This window comes from Girardinichthys multiradiatus, chromosome 18, assembly GCF_021462225.1.
Source record: "Girardinichthys multiradiatus isolate DD_20200921_A chromosome 18, DD_fGirMul_XY1, whole genome shotgun sequence".
NCBI classification, from domain to species: Eukaryota; Metazoa; Chordata; class Actinopteri; order Cyprinodontiformes; family Goodeidae; genus Girardinichthys; species Girardinichthys multiradiatus.
Window position 1 is genome coordinate 34,682,281 of NC_061810.1, and position 9,746 is coordinate 34,692,026.

Consider the following 9,746-nt stretch of genomic DNA (forward strand, 5'->3'; position numbering starts at 1 on the left):
CTCCTCAGCATTACTTTCACTCCTAAAGAGCAGGTGACAGCCAAGAATACTTTCAGTCTGTTGACAGACTGCATACCGCAGTAAGGGGGGACCACAGCGACGACAGGACACATTTTCAACCACCTGGTGGAAGGAGAGCATTGTATTGGCCCTCTTTCCAATGAGGTCAGGAGGATAGTGTTCTTCTCAGAGCAGACAGAGTCATAGCTCCAGACCTTCAGGCCATTTATGCTCCAGCTGCACCAGATTGGCCTTTTATGAAAACTTTCTCCATGACCTCGTACTGTTGTTTCTGTCCATTCTCCTAACTGCCAGCACAAATAATTCATAATGCAGGTCATCATTCATCCTGCACAGAGTATTCCATTGAGGGTATTGTGTTAGGTGGCCGTGTCCACGTTACTGAGAGCAAGGCAGGCAGGACTAAAGCAACAGGGCTGTGGTGTCTCTAGGGGGCTGTGTTGAGAGAGCCGAGCGTGGAGGCCGTCATGGCCTCAGCGGCTGATTTGTTCTGACAGTGTTGTGGTAGATCCACTCTGTCATGAGAGGTACATAGGAAACACGGAGCTTCACACGGGGAGATCTCTCTAACATCCACAGCTCGGTCTCAGCAATGGATGTCCTCTGTATGTGTAGGCACCTTTCTAAACCTGGTTTCTCACTCCTACTCCTCCCCTCCTGTCTATTCCTCTGCAGGGATTAAAAAACAATGTCTGTTAAATCTTTTGTACACATTTGCATTTGTACACATGTTTCTCAAAAACTAAAGTTAAAAACATTTGTGAAGTTGCTGAATAGACCATAGTTTCCTTTTGTTGAGACTGTACTTTAATACTCTGATGTAGAGATGCACCAATTGGTCAGACAGAGGTCAATTTCCCTTGATCCCCTCCGAAAACTGATTAACTGGTCAAACACTAAAAAATTGGTTATTCCTTGTTGTGGTTTTCAGCAAGCCTCCATGGATAAACAAGCATAAACAGTGGATGGAAGAATTGTGAATAGCTGGATATGAATTGTTCCTTTTCTCTTCCAAAGATCCTTGAGATTACATTTGTTGTGAGTTGGCGATGAATAAATAAACTGAATTAAAACAGTATTGAGTTTAACTTTATCCTGAATTAAGCAAAACCCTGACCCTGATGCTGTGGTTATATTGTGGACAGATAACCAGAAGTATCTGAATGGTTTCTCTAAAACAGAGGAGAAAGACATAACTAAACACTGGGCTTCGATAAGACAGTGTCTTATCTCCTTCATTCACACTCTCTGGTCCTCCCAGACATTTTTTGTGTTTTCTACCAACCAGTTATAATAATAATTTTAAAAAAGCCTATTGATTCTAATGAGTTTTAGTCAAAGAGCACCTTTTTAAATTAGTCCTCTCTGAATCAAAGCATTTGACATGGCAACTCAAAAATGCAAAAACAAAAACTAGCAGTGTAAAGCATAAGGAGCTTACTCCCACAAAAGACAACCAATATAATAAAATAAGTACTTTCTGATGTTATTTCTTGCTTTTTTCCCATTTATCCCACAATTCCCAGGGTTTTCCTCATGCTATGGGTTGAGATTGCTATATTATAATCAACTAATCAACTTTACATAAGGAGACAAAGATAATTACTCAGAATCAAATTTTTAGCTCTGAAACAAAATCTAACTTTTAGCAGCTTGCTTGTTGCCACATCAGCCTTAGACAGAACTGTCAAGAACGGGGATCCATTGTGGGTAATGTAGGCAGAAGGTTCTGGTGTTAAAGTAGTTCAGTAGAGACATGGGTTTTCTGTACTTTATCATTCATTGCTCCAGATCTGAAACTGTTTTCGAAGTCTGGTGTGAAGTACCTACTTTAACTTGAATCAGTTGGTCTTTGTTGAATTCCTGTGAGCTGTACTGAAGGCCAACTAATGCTTTCTCAGAGCCTCTGTGTTGTGTTGCTCTACATAGGAAAAACCTTACATTCCACACCCACTTGTTGACCTTCATGAACTCAAACTGTGCTGATTCTTCAGAGATAACTCAGCCATGGGAAGAAATTCACAGAGCTCAAAGGGAGGAGAAACATATGTGGGGGGAACGTCTCAGTCAGCAAAAATACAGTGATGACACAGATATAGGGGTTTGCTCTGGTTTTAATTTTTTCTTTTATATCTAAGAAAGGACTTCAGATGATCTTAAGGAGATTATGGTGTTGATAAATCATAATCTTCCTTTATAGAATAGGGTTCTGCAGGATGGAGCAGCTCTTCTTTCTAGGAATCTGGCCAAATTTATTAGTTATCCAAAACTCTGAGAACCCAGGGTTCAGACCAGGAAGCAGGGTCGTAGTTTAATACTCCTCTTTGCAGCTTCTGTACTGCTTCCCACCCATTACCCTATTAAGACAGTGTCTCAGCCACGGCCAAAATTTAATAGATTAAAAAATAATCTCAAATGAGGAAATCATGAAAATTTCATAAAAATAAACACAACTCAGAAAAGAAAAAGAAAACAATTAAATGTGGCTTACTGAACATACAATCTCTCTTCAAAGACATTGTTAGTTAGTGACCTGATTTCTGACAATCAGATTGATTTATTTTGCCTAACAGAAACCTGGCTGCAGCAAGAGGATTATGTTACTATAAATGAGTCAACTCCTACTAATTATATAAATTTTCACATTCCTCGAAATACTGGGCGAGGAGGAGGAGTAGCAACCATCTTTCAGTCCGATTTATTAATCAGTCCCTGACCAATCAATAGCTACAACTCTTTTGAATATTTAATCCTTAGTTTTCCTCATCCAAATTGCAAAGCAATAAAACCACTTCTGTTTGTTGTTTTGTATCGTCCACCAGGCCCTTACTCTCAATTTTTAGATCAGTTTTCAGACCTTTTATCTGATTTAGTGTTAAATACAGATAAAGTTATTATAGTGGGGGATTTTAACATTCATGTTGACACTGAAAGTAATAGCCTAAATATAGCCTTTAATGCTATCTTAGACTCAATTGGCTTTGCTCAAAACATTAACAAACCGACCCACCTTTGTCTTCATTCTCTGGACCTTGTGCTGACATATGGCATTGAGTGTAAAGACATAACAATCTTTCCTCATAACCCTGTCCTGTCTGACCATTTTTAATAACCTTTGAGTTTAATTTAACCGAGTACTCCACACCTGAAAGAACATTTCATTATAGTAGATCATTATCAGACAATGCTGTAACAACCTTAAAAGAATCTGTTCAACTTTTGATTTCCTCATTATCACAGAATAGCACAGTGGAGGGCAATAATTTTGTTTCTTCCCCTTTATAAATTGATATAGTTAGAAAATTGGAGAGAAGATGGCGCTCTACATACCTAGAGGATTCCTACTTAATCTGGAAAAATAGCCTACTGTTGTATAAAAAGACTCTTCACCAAGCTAGAACAGCTTATTTCTCATCATTAATAGAAGAGAACAAGAATAATCCTAGGTTTCTCTTTAGTACAGTTGCTAAACTTACACAGAGTCATAGCTCTGTTGAGCCATCCATTCCCTTAGCTCTCAGCAGTCATGACTTTATGGGATTCTTCCAAAATAAAATTGATTCTATTAAAAAGAAAATCTTTGACATACTCCCGAAGATGATTACTTCATCCTCAGCAAGTGAGACAACATTGGAAGTAACTGTAGAACATGATTTGTGTTTGGACTGTTTTGATCCTGTGGAGCTTCCTGAGTTATCAGAAATATTAGCTTCATCTAAACCTTCAACTTGTATGTTAGACCCAATCCCAACCAAATTATTTAAGGAAGTGTTCCCTCTGATTACCAGCCCCATTTTAGATATGATTAATCTATCCTTAGTAAATGGATATGTACAATAGGCTTTTAAGTTAGCTGTAATTAAACCTTTACTTAAGAAACCTTCGCTTGATTGAGATGACTTGAAAAATTACAGACCTATATCCAATCTTCCATTCTTATCTAAAATTATTGAAAAAATTGTTGCTAATCAAATGTGTGAGCCTTTATACAGCAATGACCTGTTTGAAGAGTTTCAGTCAGGCTTCAGAGCTCATCATAGCACTGAAACAGCTCTACTGAAAGTCACTAGTGATATTCTTATGGCCTCAGATAATGGACTTGTGCCTGTACTTGTCCTCTTAGATCTCAGTGCTGCATTTGATGCAGTCGATCACAATATTCTCTTAGAAAGGCTGGAATATGCTGTAGGGATCAGGGGAACAGCGCTAGGCTGGTTTAAATCTTATTTGTCTGACAGATTCCAGTTTGTTCATGTAAATGATAAATCATCTTTAAACTCCAGGGTTAATTGTGGAGTACCACAGGGTTCAGTACTTGGGCCAATTCTCTTTACTATATATATGCTTCCAATAGGTCAAATTATCAGGCAGCATGGGATAAATTTTCACTCTTACGCTGATGATACTCAGCTTTACTTATCCATGAATCCTGATGAGCCCAACCAGTTAGAAAGACTACAAGCATGTCGTGAAGACATAAAAACTTGGATGACTTTAAATTTTCTGCTTCTAAATTCAGACAAGACAGAAGTTGTCGTCTTTGGACCGGAGTCTTTAAAAAATAAACTGCTTAGTCAATCACTTAACCTGGATGGCATTAAATTGACCTCCAGGACATGTCATTTAAATCCCATATTAAACAGGTTTCTAGGATCTCCTTCTTTCATCTCCGGAACATTGCCAAAATTAGAAATATCCTGTCCAGGAGTGACGCTGAAAAACTAGTCCATGCATTTGTTACTTCAAGGCTAGACTATTGTAATTCTTTACTATCAGGATGTCCACAAAATGCAGTTAAAAGTCTTCAGCTGATTCAAAATGCTGCAGCAAGAGTTCTGATGAAAATTAAAAAGAGAGATCATATTTCCCCTACTTTAGCTTCCCTTCATTGGCTCCCTGTTAAATCCAGAATAGAATTTAAAATTCTCCTCCTCACATATAAAGCCCTTAATGATTTAGCTCCATCATACATCAGAGATCTAATTGTTCCATATGTTCCTAACAGAGCACTTTGTTCTCAGACTGCAGGTTTACTGGTGGTTCCTAGAGTCTAGAAGTAGAATGGGAGGCAGATCTTTTAGTTATCAGGCTCCTCTCCTGTGGAACCAGCTCCCAGTTTTAGTCCGTGAGGCAGACACCCTGTCTACATTTAAGGCTAGGCTTAAAACTTTCCTTTTTGATAAATCTTATAGTTAGAGTGGCTTAGGTTATCCTGAGCTATCTTCCATATTTTGTACCTCCATCTTCTTCCCTCCCTGTTGGATGGAGTAAGGGGGAGTTAGGTTTAGCCTAAACCGTCTCAGTTATGGTTGAGGTGCAAACACACCCTCCATTTCTGCTACCTGTATGACCCCTTCTCTTTTCCAATGATTATGGTCAATCTGACAGAGAGAGGTATCCCAATCATTGTGGTTTTTTGTATAACAATGACCATCAGTGGGCTCTAGATGGACAAATCGTCTACTTTTAAGGCTAGGCTTAAAAATTTCCTTTTTGATAAAGCTTATAGTTAGAGTGGCTTAGGTTATCCTGAGCTATCTCTGTAGTTATGCTGCTATAGGCTTAGGCTGCTGGAGGACATAATGACCACTTTCACCATCTTCGCTACATTCTCACACTACTCCCTAATTCATTATTTGCGGTTATTTCAGTTTTTAACTTGATGTTCTCCCTCTTTTCTCTTCCTAGAACCTATACCTGGCATGACTCTGTGTCTACTTGTGACACCTTTCTGGAGAGGGGCAACGTCCAAGGTTCTGCTGGCAACAACTTAATGCTCACCCTCTACCGATGATCCACACGGCCCTGTCTTTCAGTGTTTAACCCTTTCTCTCTCCTAGACATGGCAATTGACTGAGCTTTTACTGTGACTAACTCTATGTGCTCTCTTTCAGACTCTAACCTTGAAAACTGGATCAGAGTTTATCTGTTCATTAACATAAACTTTTCCTTCCCATAGAAAGTACTCCTGGATCAGTGCTTCTGTGTTCTTTTTGTAACTCTGCTCTGTTCTCTCTAACCCCCAGTCAGTCGTGGCAGATGGCCGCTCACACTGAGCCTGGTTCTGCTGGAGGTTTCTTCCTGTTAAAAGGGAGTTTTTCCTCTCCACTGTCGCTACATGCTCAGTATGAGGGATTGCTGCAAAGTCAACGCCAGTGACTGTCCACTGTCTCTACATGCTCATCCAGGAGGAGTGAATGCTACAAGTCTCTGACTCGATGCAATCTGCTGGGTTTCCTTAGACAGAAAAACTTTTTATCCAAATTGAATAAATAACCGAATCTGACTGCACTGTTCAATAATTAGGATTAATTGGAATGTATGTACCTGACTTTTGTGAAGTGCCTTGAGACAACATGTGTTGTGAATTGGCGCTATATAAATAAACTGAATTGAATTGAATTGCAGACCTACTGAATAATTAGGTCTGCAGAGAAGATCATCAAGGATGACCTTCCCTCCAGCTAATATCTCTGCAGACCCCACACATCCTAAACACAAACTGTTTAGACTATTACCTTCAGGTCATCGCTATTTGCAAAACCAGCCTCCACAGATACAATTTCTTTTCCCAGGCTGTCTCTTTAACGAACAAGAGCAAAGTGGAACTGAAGTCAATTTCTTGTTTGTGTGAATAAAGCTGATTCTAAGATTACTGTTCTGTTAAATATGCATTGCAGAAATTTTAATAACATATTGTGACCTACTATGGAAAGTAAGATGAATCTAAAAAATCTTTATGTCGAGATTAGAGTCACTGAATGAGTACACATTCCCTGGAGTTTGCTTTAAGCAGGAAAAATGTTTAATAATGGCTTCAAATATTCCAGCTCAAACCTCCACAAACTTAATAACCCTAAAAATTAAGAAAAAAACCTCACATGATGAGGTTTCTAGAAAAATAGTGCTCTGCACCAAGGTCGGCTGATGACACTGAAGGTCGTATCTGTGTTAAAGTTTATTACGCAGTGCTGAATAATGAATTAATTAATTGGTCATTTCAGTGTTCTGATGAAAAGGAACATGTACATGCTACGTACAATACAATATTACAACAATTATTATTTTCACCTTTCTTTAAATTCAGATGTTTATATAGGTTATTTTTTTTTTATTTAGTAGATTTAGCTTTAAACAGTTTGACTCGGGTGAAACATTTTAGGTATCCTTACACAACTTTCTCCTTACACAACAGTGGGAATTAGCTGGAAATTTGACTTGTTCCTCCCAATAGAACTGATGTAGCTGAGTCAGGCTTGTAGGCTGGTTTTCTTGCACACATCTTTTCGGATCTACCAAAACGTTTCTATGGGAAACCGATCTGGGCTTTGTGACAGCAACCCATAATCTAACCTTTTAATATATATGGCTTCTTCAATATTGAGTGGCACTTCAGCCCTTTCTTTCTTTCTTTCTTTCTTTCTTTCAAAATAGGCTGCTTGGGGGAGGCAGAAGAACTGTCTCCCCCAAGGTCATGATATGTCAAAATCACCACAATAGATGGTAAAAATCAAAAAAGAATTATTTACAAAGAAATAAATAAAAAACATATGGGACATTTCACTTTTTTATAGCTAAATGTTTCTCCAAATACTATATGGCTTGTTTATGGGTACAAAATGGAAGTGGGCTGGGACAAACACCTAAAACATGAAATGGGGTCCACATTAGTGAAGGGATAAATTGACCTGAAGCCTTTCTGGTTTTGTCTCTCTTTTAAAAATATCTGAACACGGGAGTAGCCCTAAAAATTAACTTGACTAATAGTGGAAACTGGAATTTTCCCAAAGCTAAACAATACATTTCTTAATAAAAAAGTAGAGGCACTGGATCCATGTGTAAATTGGATCTATTTAAATGTGCAGTAAAACACACATAAAGAGGCAAGAGATACATTACAATCCTTAAGCTTTTTAAGAGTGATAAAAAGTAGTGATTTCTTGAAAGCCTTGTGAGTAACTCTGCTAATCAGTTACAGATAGAGATAGGTTGCTAAAAATCTGAGATTGAAGACATAATTTGAAGTGATTAAACTATATAAAATATGTACTTTTAGGCCACAGCAACAAAAGCAAATACTAGATATGTTACAATTAGATTGCCCCGGTGTCTCCTGATGATACATTTTGTACATCATCAGAAAGTTGCTTAAAGTGGTTTAATCCTGTGTATTTCATTGAAAGCATCAGTTTAACACTTTTTTTTACTCCTCGCCTCTAAGGCGTGTGCCAGATGCCCCTTTTCTTCAGGGAGGTTCTCATATTCAAATCACAGCAGCTGGGAAGTGATTTAAGGCAAAGGAGTGGCCAGAGATCGGGGGAGTTTTTAAAGATATAATGCAGTGGGGAAGTCTTTGATACGCCTCTACATAATCCGGCACACCCCTGTAACACAGAAAGCCCTAGCCCGTCAGTCTTTGAACCTAATTAGCAGTGTAAAGCCTGGTGGGTGAGGGGTTTTCCAGCTCTTTTATGTCCTTGTCTGTAGGTGTAAGGCGGTTTGCATGTGGCTGGAGAGACAGCAGGTTGTTTGCTCAGATGTGGTGATGATGCTGCTGCAGCAGCGTCTGTCCTAGAGAAGTCCACATGTCACTCTGCGAGGTTGACACTATGTTCTTTGTTAATGTGCGCGTGGATAATGGATTGCATTGCCTGCCAAGATGTGATTTTATACAGTATGCTCCCACATATGCTGACCCTGGTATTTTAAATGAGCTGCAGTTGAAAATAATGCTCAGTGAAATATTTCTGAAGCCTCCAACATCATTCTCATCCAAACTGATCAGCCTCCAATGTATACTAATAGCACTATTTCCTATTTCTAGTTTTTAGCTCATTAGAGCCTTTTTAAGGGTTTACCACTATAACATTTGTTCGTCTAACTCATAAAAAGATTAATGGATGCTTGCCTAGTCCTCCTTCAGGGATGCTGAACGAGTCCATGAGTCGAGTTATACTCTATAATAATCATTTTGTCATCTTCTATCAGACACAACTGTCTCTAGAGTACATTATACCAGTAAACCGTGCAGTGATTCTGTAAAACAGGAGTATCAAATGGCAACAACTAAAATCTCCTCAATCTGCACCACAGTAACAAAGCTGTCAAAACGTATTCTGAAGGACATTGTCATACAACTCACACTCTGTAGGTCCATCTAAAGTTAGTTTTCACAGAACATGCTTTATGTGTTTGTATCACGATCCACAGATGTTTGGGTTTTGATTTTCTTTTGTATTTCTATTATTTCCTTGTTGCTCGTTATGTTCTTAAGGTAGCCTATTGCTGAATTCGTTTCATTTCTTTTGTGTTTCTTGTCTTTTAATTCACCTTCTCTGTGTTAATTAGTCTTCCTTCCTCAGTTTCCCTGCTTACCTTCTGTCTCAGCTGCTCCACATATCGCCTGACTAACACACCAATATCCAATGTCATTATCCACACCTCCCTCAGCATATCAGCTCTCTGGTTCTCATTGTTCTTTACTGGATCCTTCCATTACGATGCCTGTTTTTTCCACATCGATCTCCCTGTTTTTCCATCTATGCTCAATTTCCTGTTCTCCTTGTGCCATTCTGTAGGTTTTTGCTTTTTTATGATCATTAAACCATTTTTACTCATCATTCTGCTCCTGAGTTTCAGTCTGCACGTTGGTCCAACAAACAACAGTCAAGGCTTATTCATTTGGCTCAGACAAAAAGAAAAGAATAACTCTGTGGGCTCAGGGT